At 39.4% G+C, this 13,705-nt stretch overlaps 1 protein-coding gene across 1 annotated transcript in view; it reads left to right on the top strand.

The window, feature by feature from the left end:
• Positions 1-13,705, top strand: part of METTL8 (methyltransferase like 8) — a 79,910-nt gene that overhangs the window by 18,247 nt on the left and 47,958 nt on the right. Inside the window, exon 2 of the mRNA XM_036856980.1 lies at positions 277-335. The gene's annotated coding sequence lies outside the window, so the exon portion shown is untranslated. The remainder of the gene's footprint in view (positions 1-276; positions 336-13,705) is intronic.

Raw genomic sequence — 13,705 nt, 5'->3', positions numbered from 1 at the left:
AGTGTTCCACTGCTAGTTTTTTCATTTGACAATTCCTAGACCAGATGCCTGCATTCAGAGGACTCCTTATTGGGGGCCTCTGCGGAGACCCTTTCTCCACTTTGGCTCAGTACCATTCCTCTCTTAGCTCTTCCCTTCTTCCTAAACCCCCAACGCTGCGCCGGTCCGTGCGCCCACAAAAAGGCATTAGCCTCTTTTTCAGGGGTCTGGGGCAGTGAGACAGTTTCCCCCATCTTTGTTGCATCCACTTGATCCTTGCCTGGTGTCATTCCACAGGGGAAAATGGAACACTGGGGAGCTGGTGCCTCTTTTTGCCTCTTGTTTACACTGTTACGGTAAGTAAAAGGCTTGATTGTTACTTTCAGTTTGCCTTTTTGTCCTAATGGGCCACCTCAATACCTGATTGCTCAATAGAGGGAAGTGGGAATGGGGTTCCTAATTATTTGTGATTTTTTTTTTTCCTTTTCAAGCTTTAAGGGGTGTCTTTTAGAAATGTTTCTGGAATTCACTGAATAATAGTTTGACTTTACATTTGTGAAACACTATGTCGTTTATAATGTTCTTTGTAAAAACTTTGTGACTTCGGAATTATCTCCATTTAAGAAATGAGCCTTAGGCAAAGTAAGTGACTTTCCCAAAAATCATGATTAATGGATTGGCTGTACCATGACTTAAACTTGAGGCTTATTCTGTTCTCAGTTCAGCACTTTCTACTATACCACCCCACTTCATTGGTAAATTACTCTTTCACTTTCTTGGGAAGTTGGGACTACTTTAGGGCTGAATAATAAGCATAGCAGATCAAGTAGGAAGCTTGATCCTGTGGTATTCATGAAGCCCTATGGAAATTGTAAGGAGAGCCAGACCAACGGTAACAACAGTAATATCAACTAAAGTTTATTGAGCACTTATCATGCACCTAGCACTATGCTACATTGTGCTAGATAGATCACCTTCTGTAACCCTCCCATGTTTTGCAATAATCTTATTAGTCACATTTTATTGAGGAAATTGAGGTTAACAAAGTTAAGTATCATGTTAGAGGTTATATGGTAGTAAGTGGCAGATCCTGGATTCAACTTAATCCAAACCCTTTGCCTGTTCACCTGAAATTGTTTTCCAAGGAGAATTGAGGTGATTCTAACCTACTTGGAGTATTTCTGCTGTTAAGGAAGAGTGGGAGAAGAATCCTCTGGAACAGAATCTTCTAATACTGTATTTCTCAATGTTGAAAAATATATAAACCTTCATTTAAAGGAAAAAATTCTCAGACCCCTGAGTTGATATTTTACTATATTATTAACACAAATCTGGTTATAAGCTCCTTGTACATAGAGCTATTATTCAACTATAAAATCAAAATAAGAACAAATACAACCACAAAGCCAATAAAATTCAAATTAACAACATTATAACGTGACTGCTGATGTTTTACCAAAACTAAATTGCAGCTCTCATTATAAACAAGGTACTGACCACCACCACACAGATTCTTTGGACTTCATCCCATCTGAACTGTGTATGCTATGTGTCTTCTCAATTCCCTCACCACTTTTCTCAACTCAAAATACTGCAGAATCTTTTTACAGTGTGCTGTATACTCAGATGCATCATTTCTATCTTATATCTGTGCTGCTTGTTGCAACAAGATCATAAATGCACATATAGGCACTGAAATCAAGTAGAAGTTATACATTTGCTCCTACTGATTTTATTTTTTAGATTATCATAATAAATATACAATTTAAAAAGTTGTCATAGGATCTTAGATGTGTCCAGTGGGGGATTGTTCCTGAGGAGCAAAGGATGGAGATTTATTATAATGACCTGCTGAAGATTAAAATGAGGTGGTAGTTGGGGGTCCATATTTCAGCTTTTTGTCCATGCTATAAAGTTTCTTTTTCCTAGGTGTTCATGGCCTTGTGGTTCGCCCACACTGTAAGCATCTCTCATTCAAATAGGATTTCCTTCTCCTTGTTACAGCATTACTGTTTTTGTTACTAGGTGACATGGGTTAAACTCAGAAGGCCTAATTACTAACCAGTACCTTCTGTCTGTCTTTCCTTCCCCTTGTTTTTGTTAAACCCAGACTTCAACCACATCAAGTCCATCAACCTTCCCCAATCCCTCCTTCTCCTCTCTCCTCTTTATTTTTAAATTTCTAGTCATTTTGGGCTTTTATGGTCATTTGTTATATTCTCCCTCAATTCCACATCCTAAATCACCATTACTTTCTGTACTACAAGCCTAGACAGGCCTAATCTAGGTAAAACCACATATTTTCCCTCAGACTGCCTGGTGGTAGAGGAAATCACATAACTGCTATATTATTTAGGTTACTTTTGGTTGGAGATAACAGAAAACTCAGACTGGCTTAAACAATTAAGGGAATATATTGGCTCAATAACTGAAAAAGCCAGATGTGGGACTGGCTTCAAACGAAACTTAATCTAATTAACAGTGGGACCTAACTTCTTTTTATTTTCCCAGTTTTCCTTCTTCAGAGTTGGCTTCATCCTAAATGTGTACCGTGCCATCATCCTTAGGCCAGGTAGCTTCAAGATAGCTTTTGTCATGGACTGAATTGTGTCCCCTTCCCCCAAATTCATATGTTGAAGCCCCCCCCCCCCATGTGACTATATTTGGATAAGGCCGTTATGGAGGAAATAAAAGTTAAGTGAGGTGATAAGGGTGGAGCCCTAATCCAATAGAACTGTGTCCTCATAAGAAGAGAAAGAGATACCCGAGATCTCTCTCTCTCCACAAGCATGCAAGATGGAAGGCCATGTGAGGACACAGCAAGAAAGCAGCAAGAAGAACCTCACCAGAAACCAACCCTGATGCCACCTTGATCTCGGACTTCTAGCTTCCAGAACTGTGAGAAAATAAATTTCTACTGTTTAAGCCACCCAGGCTGTGGTATTTTGTTAAGGCAGCCTGAGCTGACTAATACAGCTTTCAGTAGCTCCAGGGCTTCATGCTTCCTCTTTCATGTGTAACAGGTATGAGAAATCATCTTTGTCCCAAAATCTCTAGCACTAGACCTAAGAAATGCACTCTGTTGGCCAGATTTAGTCTGATGCTCACCTCTCAACCAGTCACAATGCCCACAGATTTGGAATGTACTGATTGGCTCAGTGTAGGTTATGCAGTCCATCTCTGGCTTCAGCCAGGTCCACTGTGGCTTCTCTGCAAACTCATAGATCCCAAGTCCATGAGCTATTGGAAGTGGGGAGTGAGTACTCAGGAGGCAGCTAATAAATGATCACCAATTTGAGTTGCAACTTCATGTGGGCCAATTATGTTGTTGACATTACTTTACTCAAATGTTGTTAGTTTCCTTTCTCTTTTTTTTTTTTTCCTGTTCCTTCTTTTCTCAAGTTCCCTACCTTGCAGCCTCTTACTTCACAAAGAAGAGAGCATTGGGAAAGGGCTCTCTTAACAATCTTCCCTTCCACTACAGACACACCTGTTCTCACTCATCAGAGGATGAGATTGTTCTTGATGCCTTACACGAATAACATGTTTTCCATGTACTTATTCCCCCTCCCTACCTCCCACTACTCGAAACTTGTTTGTCAACAATCCATCTCTTTCCAGTATCTTCAGTCTATTTTGTTTCTGACACTGGGTTTTCTCTCATCCTACAAAGATACTTAGGATTCTTTGCATCTAAACAAATACTTCTTTGACCTAGGGAATCCCTTAAGATAAGGCCCAAGTTCTCTCTTTTCTTCGCTGCCTATCAGAGTCGTCTACATTTACTACCGCCCCTACCCCAGTGACCTACTTATTCCTGAAGTCTGCATTCTGCCAGCACAGCCAGGATTCAAATCACTTTGATAAAGGTCATCATTGATCTGTGCCTTCAAAACCAATTATTTATTTTTAGCTTCTCCTTTTTTAATGTTCTTTAGTATTTGATCACATAAACTGGTTCCTCTTCCTCTACCTGCCTCTTAAGTATTGTATTCCCTTGAGTTCTATCTATCTCCTTTTTTTCTTGATCAATTCATCATGACTTCACCCACCAACCTGTAGACCAGTGACTTGTCTCTGAAATCTATATCTCTAATGCCTACTAATTACCTGAACTCATTTCCAACTATCTTTTGGGGATATTCATTTGAATGTATTGTGGGATCCTTAAAATTTGTCATGTGCAAACTGACCTTATTCTCTTCCCTTCCCTACCCACATCCCACCATTATCCACCTTTTTTGAACTCTGTCGTGAATAGTGTCATGATCTACCCAGTTACCCAGGCCAGAAATCTTGGCTCATATTTGACTTCATCCTGCTTTCACAGCTAGTCATTTCAGAAAATCTATTGGTTCAGCTTCTAAAGTGTGTCTTGACTTTGCCCCTTCTTTGATTCTCATGCCACTGTCTTTGGCTCTCATGATCTGTGACAAATTCTTCTTGAGTGTAGCCCTCATCTAATCAATTCTGTATAGGAGTGGTTCTCAGTCATTGATGTGCACCAGGATCATATGTGAAGATTTAAGAAGCTGTAGATGCCCCAGTCCCAGAGCTTTGGTTTTTACTGCTCTCGTTTAGGGCGCAGTGATTGGCAGGATAAGACCATCATAACAATCTCTATAAAATACAATCTGATCATGTTGTTTACCTGTTTAGAACTCATCAGTTGTTGACAGTGTCTATAAGAAAATATTCAAACTGCTTAATTTGGTATACATAAAGATTACTCATTATCTGGCCCCTGCCTAATTTTCTGGCCTTATAATCATTTCTCCACTCCAACCTCCATCTGTCCCTCACATCATAGGCTCTAAGCATATAAAATTACTTTTAAAAAAATAAACGTTTAATTTTAGAATAGTTTTAGATTTACGGAGAAATTGTGAGACTAGTATAGTTACCATATACTCCATACCAGATTCCCCTATTATTAATATCTTACATTAGTATCTATATTTGTCACAATTAATGAACCAATATTGATACGTTATTGTTAACTAAAGTCCATAGTTTATTCAGATTAAAAAATTTTTTTTCACCTAATATCCTTTTTCTGTTACAGGATCCCATCCAAGATACACTACATTTAGTTGTCGTGTCTCTTTAGGCTCGTCTTGGCTCTGACAGTTTCTCGGATTTAACTTGTTTTCGAAGACCTTGACAGTTTGGGGGAATACTGGTCAGGTATTTTGAAGAATGTTTCTCAGTTGGGGTTTGTCTGTTGTTCTTCTCATGATTAGACTGGAGTTATGGGTTTGGGGGAGGAAGAAGAATACAGAGGCAAAGTGCCATTCTCATCATATCATATAAAGAATATATCCTGTCAACCTGACTTATCATTGTTGATGTTGACCTTGATCACTTGACTGAAGTAGTGTTTGTCAAATTTCTCCACTGCAGAGTCAGTCCCCCACATCCCATACTGTACTCTTTAGAAGGAAGTAACTCTGCACAGCCCACATTTAAGGAATGAGGAGTTATGTTCCACCTCCTTGAGGGTGGAGTGTCTACATAAATTATTTGGAAGTCTTCTGCATGAGAGATTTGTCCCTTCTCCCCCATTTATTTATTTATTTATTTATTCAATCAACCATTTCTATCAATATGAACACATGGATATTTATTTTATATTTTGGGTTATAAGCCAAAATTATTTTGTGGTTCAGAGTATCAGTATTTCAGCTTTGGCCATTGGGAGTGCTTTCAGTTGGCTTATGTGTCCCTCTGACGTATCCTTATCATTGTGGGTTGTTTTTTTGTCTTTGTTTGAGCAGTTTCTTACTTTCTGGCACCATGCTACAGGCTCATTTTATATATTCCCTGCCCCAATCCTAGCATCAGCTATTTTTCCAAGGAGCCCTGATTCCTTTTATTAGAGAATGGTATTAGAAACCAGGATGGTCCCTGGTGTGCTTGTTGCTACAGGGGTATGTTTGCCTCTCAACTAACAGAATAAGGAAATATATGTGTGTATGCTAACCCATGTATATACACACATCTATAATTAGTTCTGTATGTAACATCTGTATTTATATTAAGCTAAATATGAGTTCATACTGATGACTCCAATTCTAATTCATTACCATATGAATTATTCTAGCCTTCTCCCCTCACTTATCTATAACCTTCCACTCCTGGTGAGAAACCTGATTCCCACCATCTGCTTCTTAATTGTTAAATTCCAGTGTATTTGTATAGTGACTTCAGAATTGTTAACCCTTTATCAACTAAAGCGCAGTGCTTATTACAATTCTTACTGCCCTTAGTCTTACAGACTCTACTCATTTCCAAAGTTACTTAGCATCTTCCTTCAAATTACTTTTGCTTCCCTGAACATACCATATGTTTTCATACTTCTTTGTCTTTATTTGTGCTAGTCCCTCTGTCTGGGGTGCCCTGGCTTTTACCCTTATCTCCTTGGGATATTACCATTCACTCTTCTAGACCCAGCACAGATGTTGCCTTCACCAGGAAGCTTTCCCTAGCCACAACCAAGAGACTTAATCACTCATGCCTCTGTACTTTAATAGCACTTTATGCCCACCTCTATTACACATTTATCAGGACTCTGTTTGCATCTCATTCTTCTTCACTTGGTGGTAAGGTTCTTTTTTTTTTTTTTAATTTATTTATTTCTTTTTGGCTGCATTGGGTCTTTGTTGCTGCATGTGGGCTTTCTCTAGTTGCGGTGAGCGGGGGCTACTCTTTGTTGCAGTGCGTCGGCTTCTCGTTGCGGTGGCTTCTCTTACTGCAGAGCACGGGCTGTAGGTGCGCGGGCTTCAGTAGTTGTGGCACACGGGCTCAGTAGTTGTGGCTCGCAGGCTCTAGAGTGCAGGCTCAGTAGTTGTGGCTCACAGGCTTAGTTGCTCCGCAGTATGTGGGATCTTCGTGGACCAGCGCTTGAACGAGTGTCCCCTGCATTGGCAGGCGGATTCTTAACCATTGCGTCACCAGGGAAGCCCTGGCGATAAGGTTCTTGAGGGCAGGAACCAAATAGATTTGTCCCTGTATTCCTAGGACTCAATAGTAATGGATGTTATGTTAGAATCCTCTTGGGTGAAAATTACAGAAAACCTAAGAGTGGCTAAAATATATAAGGATTTATTTTTCTCATCTAGCAGGAAATCCAGAGGAAAGTGATAACTATCATTGGTTTACCTGTTCAATGATACCGTCAAGAACCAGGCCCTTTCCCTCCCCTGTACACAGCCTCACTTTCCTTTATTCAGGAAAGAGGCAGAGTGAGGGTGTCAGCAAGCCATCCTCCAGCCCCTTTCCTTTCTGTATGGAGGCAAAGACTTTTGCCCTTTAACAGACTTCTGTCCTCTAGAACATGGTCACATGGCTCCTCCAACTGCAAGAGAAGATGGGAAGGTGTATTTTTAGGAAGGCTAATCTTTTCAGTAAGACCAAGATGTTGGAATTAAGCTCCAAGTAATCACAAGGCCACAAGGAGGTCAGGGATCTGTTTCCTATTGGATAAAAGGCCTGAGGGTAGACAGAAGACCAGGCCAAGAAGACTCTTTAAGACAAGAGGAGAAAAGGCTTGATCCCAGTGGGAGCAACATCTGTTATTGGTAGAAAGCACAAGTGTACCTAATGAGGAATCTAACATACTCTGACCACCCACTCTATATTCCTAGCATTCTGTATTGCTCCCTGGAAACTTTCAACTTGTCTGTTTTCATGTGGAAATTGTATCATTCTTGTGAATTTTACTTTCCATTCTCTGGCGCCTTTTCTGACTGTGTCATGCCTCCTGTGATGTGACAGTCAAAATTTTACCTGATAGACCATGGTGCAGTTTGCCTTGATTTTTTGCAAGTTATAACTAATTGTAGTTCTTTAAAATAGAATTTACACAGTTCTATAATTTCTGCCTACCTAAATCCCACATTCTTTTGAAATTATGGAAATACATTCATTTGGATGCTTTTATTCATTAATGTTATATTTCGAGTTTTTGTTTTAAAAATTATTTATTTATTTTTATTTTTGGCTGCATTGGGTCTTCGTTGCTGCGTGCGGGCTTTCTCTAGTTGCGGCGAGCAGGGGCTACTCTTCACTGCGGTGCACGGACTTCTCATTGCGATGGCTTCTCTTGTTGCAGAGCACAGGCTCTAGGTTCACAGGCTTCAGTAGTTGTGGCATGCGGGCCCAGTAGTGGCTCGCAGGCTCTAGAGCACAGGCTCAGTAGTTGTGGTGCACGGGCTTAGTTGCTCCACGGCTTGTGGGATCTTCCCGGACCAGGACTCAAACCCGTGTCCCCTGCATTGGCAGGCGGATTCCTTTTTTTTTTTTTTTTTTATAAATTTATTTATTTATTTATGGCTGTGTTGGGTCTTCGTTGCTGCTCACGGGCTTTCTCTAGTTGCAGAGAGCGGGGGCTACTCTTCATTGCAGTGTGCGGGCTTCTCATTGCAGTGGCTTTTCTTGTTGCGGAGCATGGGCTCTAGGCACGCAGGCTTCAGTATCTACGACATGCAGGCTCAGTAGCTGTGGCACACGGGCTCTAGAGCACAGGCTCAGTAGTTGTGGCGCGTGGGCTTAGTTGCTCCGTGGTGTGTGGGATCTTCCTGGACCAGGGATCGAACCCGTGTCCCCTGCATTGGCAGGCGTATTCTTAACCACTGTGCCACCAGGGAAGTCCCCAAGGTTTTTGGGGTTTTTTTTTAAGATTTTTTTTAAAATTTATTTATTTTATTTATTTATTTTTGGCTGTGTTGGGTCTTCATTGCTGCGCGTGGGCTTTCTCTAGTTGTGGCGAGTGGGGGCTACTCTTCGTTGAGGTGCGCAGGCTTCTCATTGCAGTAGCTTCTCTTGTTGCGGAGCACGAACTCTAGGCGCGTGCACGCTTCAGTAGTTGTGGCACACGGGCTCAGTAGTTGTGGCTCGCGGGCTCTAGAGTGCAGGCTCAGTAGTTGTGGCGCACGGGCTTAGTTGCTCCACGGCATGTGGGATCTTCCCAGACCAGGGCCCGAACCTGTGTCCCCTGCATTGGCAGGCGGATTCTTAACCACTGCGCCACCAGGGAAGCCCCCCCAAGGTTTTTATATATAACATTCATTTATGACTTGAATTCTTTATAATATGCCATTTTGTGCCAGGGTAGCCTTATTGATACATTAGTCCAAACATGACTGGGTAAATCCTGCATACAAGTGCAAGCATCTCCTGCCATCTAGGGTACCTAGGGTTAGAGCCATTTGCAATGAATCAGAAAGCAGAAGTCTCATTAAGTGTAGAACTCCATTAACTTCATTCATGTGAGTTTTTTACTAGAATTTGTAAGGACTGGTAACACATAAAGTATGCATGTAACTTAATACCTTTTCTCAGCCCACCAAATCTGACTACTACTTCCAGAAGTTACTGTAGTGCGCACAAATGTGAAATGGCAGGTGAATGAGTTAAAACAGATTTCATTCTGGTCCAGCATGTTTTTGGAGACAACTTCCAGAGCAATTAGAATAGAATACCCTTCAGATATTCAGGTTTAAGACAGCTTTGAGATGGGTTTACATGAAATCCTTCATATAACATGTGAGTCCCAGTAACCTCTTGTGTGTGTGAGTGCATGGTGACACCTTTAAGGATGGTCTTAGAGAGCAAACACAGCATGAGATTCCCATTTTGAAGCTGCAGAGTGATTGACGTCATAGTGTGATAAAAGTGCTCTGCAAATACTTACTGTAATTATTGTTGTTGTTCTGCTCTTGCTAATAACCTTATTTATTCCCTGAAATTATAATCATCCAAAGAGAGATGAAAACAAGATGTACGAGTTGCCTGAGCTCTTTGCCTCACAGATGGTCACCCTCAGATTTCTCTGAAATTGACAGGGTTAATTGAAGCTTCAGTTTTCACACCTGTAGTTGATACTGAAGTGTTTCTTACCTGTCGCTTTCACTATCCACAACAGTACAACAATAGCACTTTAATTTGCTCTCATTAATTGTAGCCTCTCAGGTAATGTTAGTGCAGCTTTATCTAGATGTTGTTTGTTCCTCTGAATGAAACCTTTGTACCAGCTTCCCAGCCTAGAAGGAAAGCTAAACAGTTACAAAGGTAAAAACATGAATGTCTCACTAATTTACTCATTTAAAGGATGCTCAGAACCCAGGAAACATCCAAGGGAAGTTAACTTTTAAACAAAGGGAAGGCATTTAGTGTATGATTAACGGCAGTTTCTTTCTCTGAGATTTCAGTGAGCTGAGACAACTGGAAATCATTCTTAGGGAGGCAGCTCAGAGCCAGCGAAGTGCTCCAAGGATAATCATTACAGATTCACACAAACAACAGTACTATTTGCTCTAGTTCTTTGGTGCCCTTCCAATAGTATTGAGATGTGAGGAAGCAATCTTAGGCTCAAGCTTAAATAGTAAGGGAAAGAAGTCCTTCTTTGCCTCTACTCCTCAACTGAGTAAAAGTAAAAGACCAGTGAAAAGAACAGGGTGTTAAAATGTTATGTTATTTAGGTTATGCAAGAGCACTTTGCCCGTATCTTGAGATTTGAGTACTGAAAAAGAGAATGACTGTGCTGCCCTACATCTGGGGACTGGTGTCTCCCAGTGGCATTGCTTGCTATTTGATTAAGGCCCAAGAGAAAAAACAGAATTGAGAAAGATGAAGGGAGGGAAGAAATTCTGGGCTTCCTTAAATCAAATACAACAAATTAGCAACCCCAGTAAAGACTGGGGAATCAATACTGTGATCCTTCTTGTATGTGTGGTGTACAAAGGTAGGACACAAATTGTACATGTGTGCATAACAAAGATGTTTAAAAAAAAGGTAGAGCATAGGCTCTCCCGTTCAACTGTTTGGGGTCAAGTTGAAGCCCCATTAGCTATTGGTTAGGTAACTTTAAGCGTGTTACTTTACTTCATTCTGTGTGAGGTTTTCCTTTGTAATATGGGTATAAAAATAAGACCCCTTGATAGGGAAATAGAGGTTAAATAAGATAATACATGTAAAGTGCTTAGAACAGGGCCTCAAACATGGTAAATACTTAACTTTTTTAAAATTAATATTTATATGAAAAATAAATTGGGATTGGTGATTTACTTCCTCAAAGATTTTTTCAAATTGCAATGTATAGTATGCAGTATTTCCTTTTACTAAAATTATCCCTTTTATTTAAGAAGTACTTAAAACAATTACTCTACAAAAATAACATTTGCAGTTACTTAAAACATGAAATATCCTATATACATCTTACCTATTCCAGAAGAATATGATATAGTTTGTTAGTATGGTAAGGGCTGTGAGTCATTGTGAAAAGGGCCACATTTTAGTGGAAAGCAAAGCATTTAGCCAAAATTTGGAGGTAGGGCAGAGATCTCTTCCCTACAAGTCATCCTTCTACACCAAGGCTGCTGCTTTTGCTGCAAGCATAATGTGGTGTTAGTGGTAAGCTCAGAAAACTCGTGAGTATTAAAACCACCTTCTCCTTGGCTTGTCATACGATATATATGTGGAACCCAAGTCATTTTATACATTTGTTCGTTTCCTTGTATTCTAAAATGGGCGCACACTTACCTACATCTGAGAGCTGGCAGGAAGTCTGTCAGCTCTTCATGGCATACCAGTGTAGTTATAGCATAATAAATGCTATTGATAATGAAATTCTCTCACTCTGATACCCATATGAGCTTCAGTTCCTTTCTGGGTCTGTTCCTTAGAGATTGCTTTAGCCAACTGACTATTCATGACTGAGTCTTGGTGTTGAGATCTCAGAGGGCCATGGCCCTAAAGCCATGCTCCTTCTTCATTCTGCTTCATTTTGACCTTGATAGGACTTGAGAGGAAGAACCACCGTAGGATGGTGAGCTGAGAGTGAGAACCTATAGGCAAAGTAAGTAAAAGAAATACCACTTGATTATATGGACTAGAATTTGATATGGCAGAATCAGTTTGAGCTAAGTTAAGTGAAGCATCAGGACCACAAACCTTTTAAGGTGCTTCCAACAGTAAATTAAAACTCAAACACCTAACAAGAATTTGTGGAGATTTCTTGTTGCCTTCGTATTTCTCTGCTCTGGACTGTTGTAACTCAAACTGCCTTAGCAATTAAAGCACACCAAGACATGCCTAGAAAACTCTTACCAGGCTTCCCTCCTTTGGATATCTGCAAGTTTTATTCCTGACAAACACCTGATAACTAGGAACTATAATGAGAAGCCCTAAGTCTGTGGGAAAACTGCATTGTAATAATGTGGCCAATATTCAGACCTTTATTTCATACAAGTGTACTACTTTTCCACGTTATGCTGGCCTCATAAAACAAATTGAGAAGTGTTCTCTCCCCTATTTTCTGAAAGAGTCTGTGTAAGATTGGTGTTATTTCTTCCTTAAACATTTAATAGTCACTAGTGAAGTCATCAGGGCCTCCAGTTTTCTTTGTAGGAAGGTTTTTTGGTTTGTTTTTTTATTGTGGTAAAATATACATAAAATTTACCATTTTAACCGTTTTTAGGTGTAGAGTTCAGTGGTATTAAGTTTATTCACACTGTTGTGCAAACATCACAACCAGCCATCTGCAGAACTTTTTCATCTTCTCCCAACTAAAGCTCCATACCCATTAAACACTTAACTCCCCTTTTTCTCCTCTCCCCAGCCCCTGACAACACCATTCTACTTTCTGTCTCTATGAACTTTATTGATCACTCTAGGACTTGATTTAAGAGGAATGATATAACATTTGTCTTTTTGCAATTGGCTTATTTCACTTGGCATAATGCCTTCAAGGCTTATCCATGTTGTAGCATGTTCCAAAATTCCCCTATTTTTAAAGTCTGAATAATTTTCTATTTTATATGTATATCACATTTTGTTTACCCATTCATCTTTGATGGACATTTGGATTGTTTCCACCTTTTGTATATTGTGAATAATGCTGCTATAAACATGGTATGCAAATATCTCTTTGAGCCCCCACTTTCACTTCGTTTGGGTATATATCCAGAAGTAAAATTGCTAGACTGTATGGTAATTCCATGCTTAATATTTTGAGGAATTGCCATACTATTTTTCACAGCAGCTGTACCATTTTACATTCCCACCAGCAATGCACAAAGACTCCAATTTCTCCATATCCTTACCAACACTTGTTATTTTCTTTTTTGTTTGTTTAATTATACCCATCCTAATGGATGTGATGTTTGTTTGCTTTTAATTATAAATTTTATTTACTTAATAAATTTAGAGCTCTTTAGATTTTTTTCTTGTGCTGTTTTAGTAAGTTATTATTGGTAAACTGTATTTTTAAGGCATTTATCCCACCTAATAAATGGAATAAAATTGTTCATAATAGCTCCCTATTAGCATTTACAAGGTCTGTAGGGTCTATGGTGATGTCTCCTCTTTCATTCCTATTATTAGAAATTTGTATTTTCTGAAACACAAATGTTTGGTATCAGTCTTGTCAGAGGTTTATCAGTTTTATTAATATTTTCAAAGAACAAACTTTTGACCTTGATATTCCCTGTTTTGTCCATATTCTATTTCATTGATTTATGCTTTTATTTTTTATTATTTCCTTCTTTCTACTTACTTTGCATCAAACTTACTATTTTTCTAGTTTCTTGAGATTGAAACTGAGATCATTGATTTGAGATCTTTTTTCCTTTCTAATAGAAGCATTTAAAACTATAAATTTGTTCTAAACATTGCTTTAGCTACATCCCATAAAATTTGATATTTTAAGATTTGATTATTATTCAGT

The sequence above is a fragment of the Balaenoptera musculus genome, chromosome 7 (genome assembly GCF_009873245.2).
Source record: "Balaenoptera musculus isolate JJ_BM4_2016_0621 chromosome 7, mBalMus1.pri.v3, whole genome shotgun sequence".
Lineage (NCBI taxonomy): Eukaryota > Metazoa > Chordata > Mammalia > Artiodactyla > Balaenopteridae > Balaenoptera > Balaenoptera musculus.
Note: the sequence above shows the minus strand (reverse complement) of the source record. Positions and strands in the feature narration are given on the sequence as shown.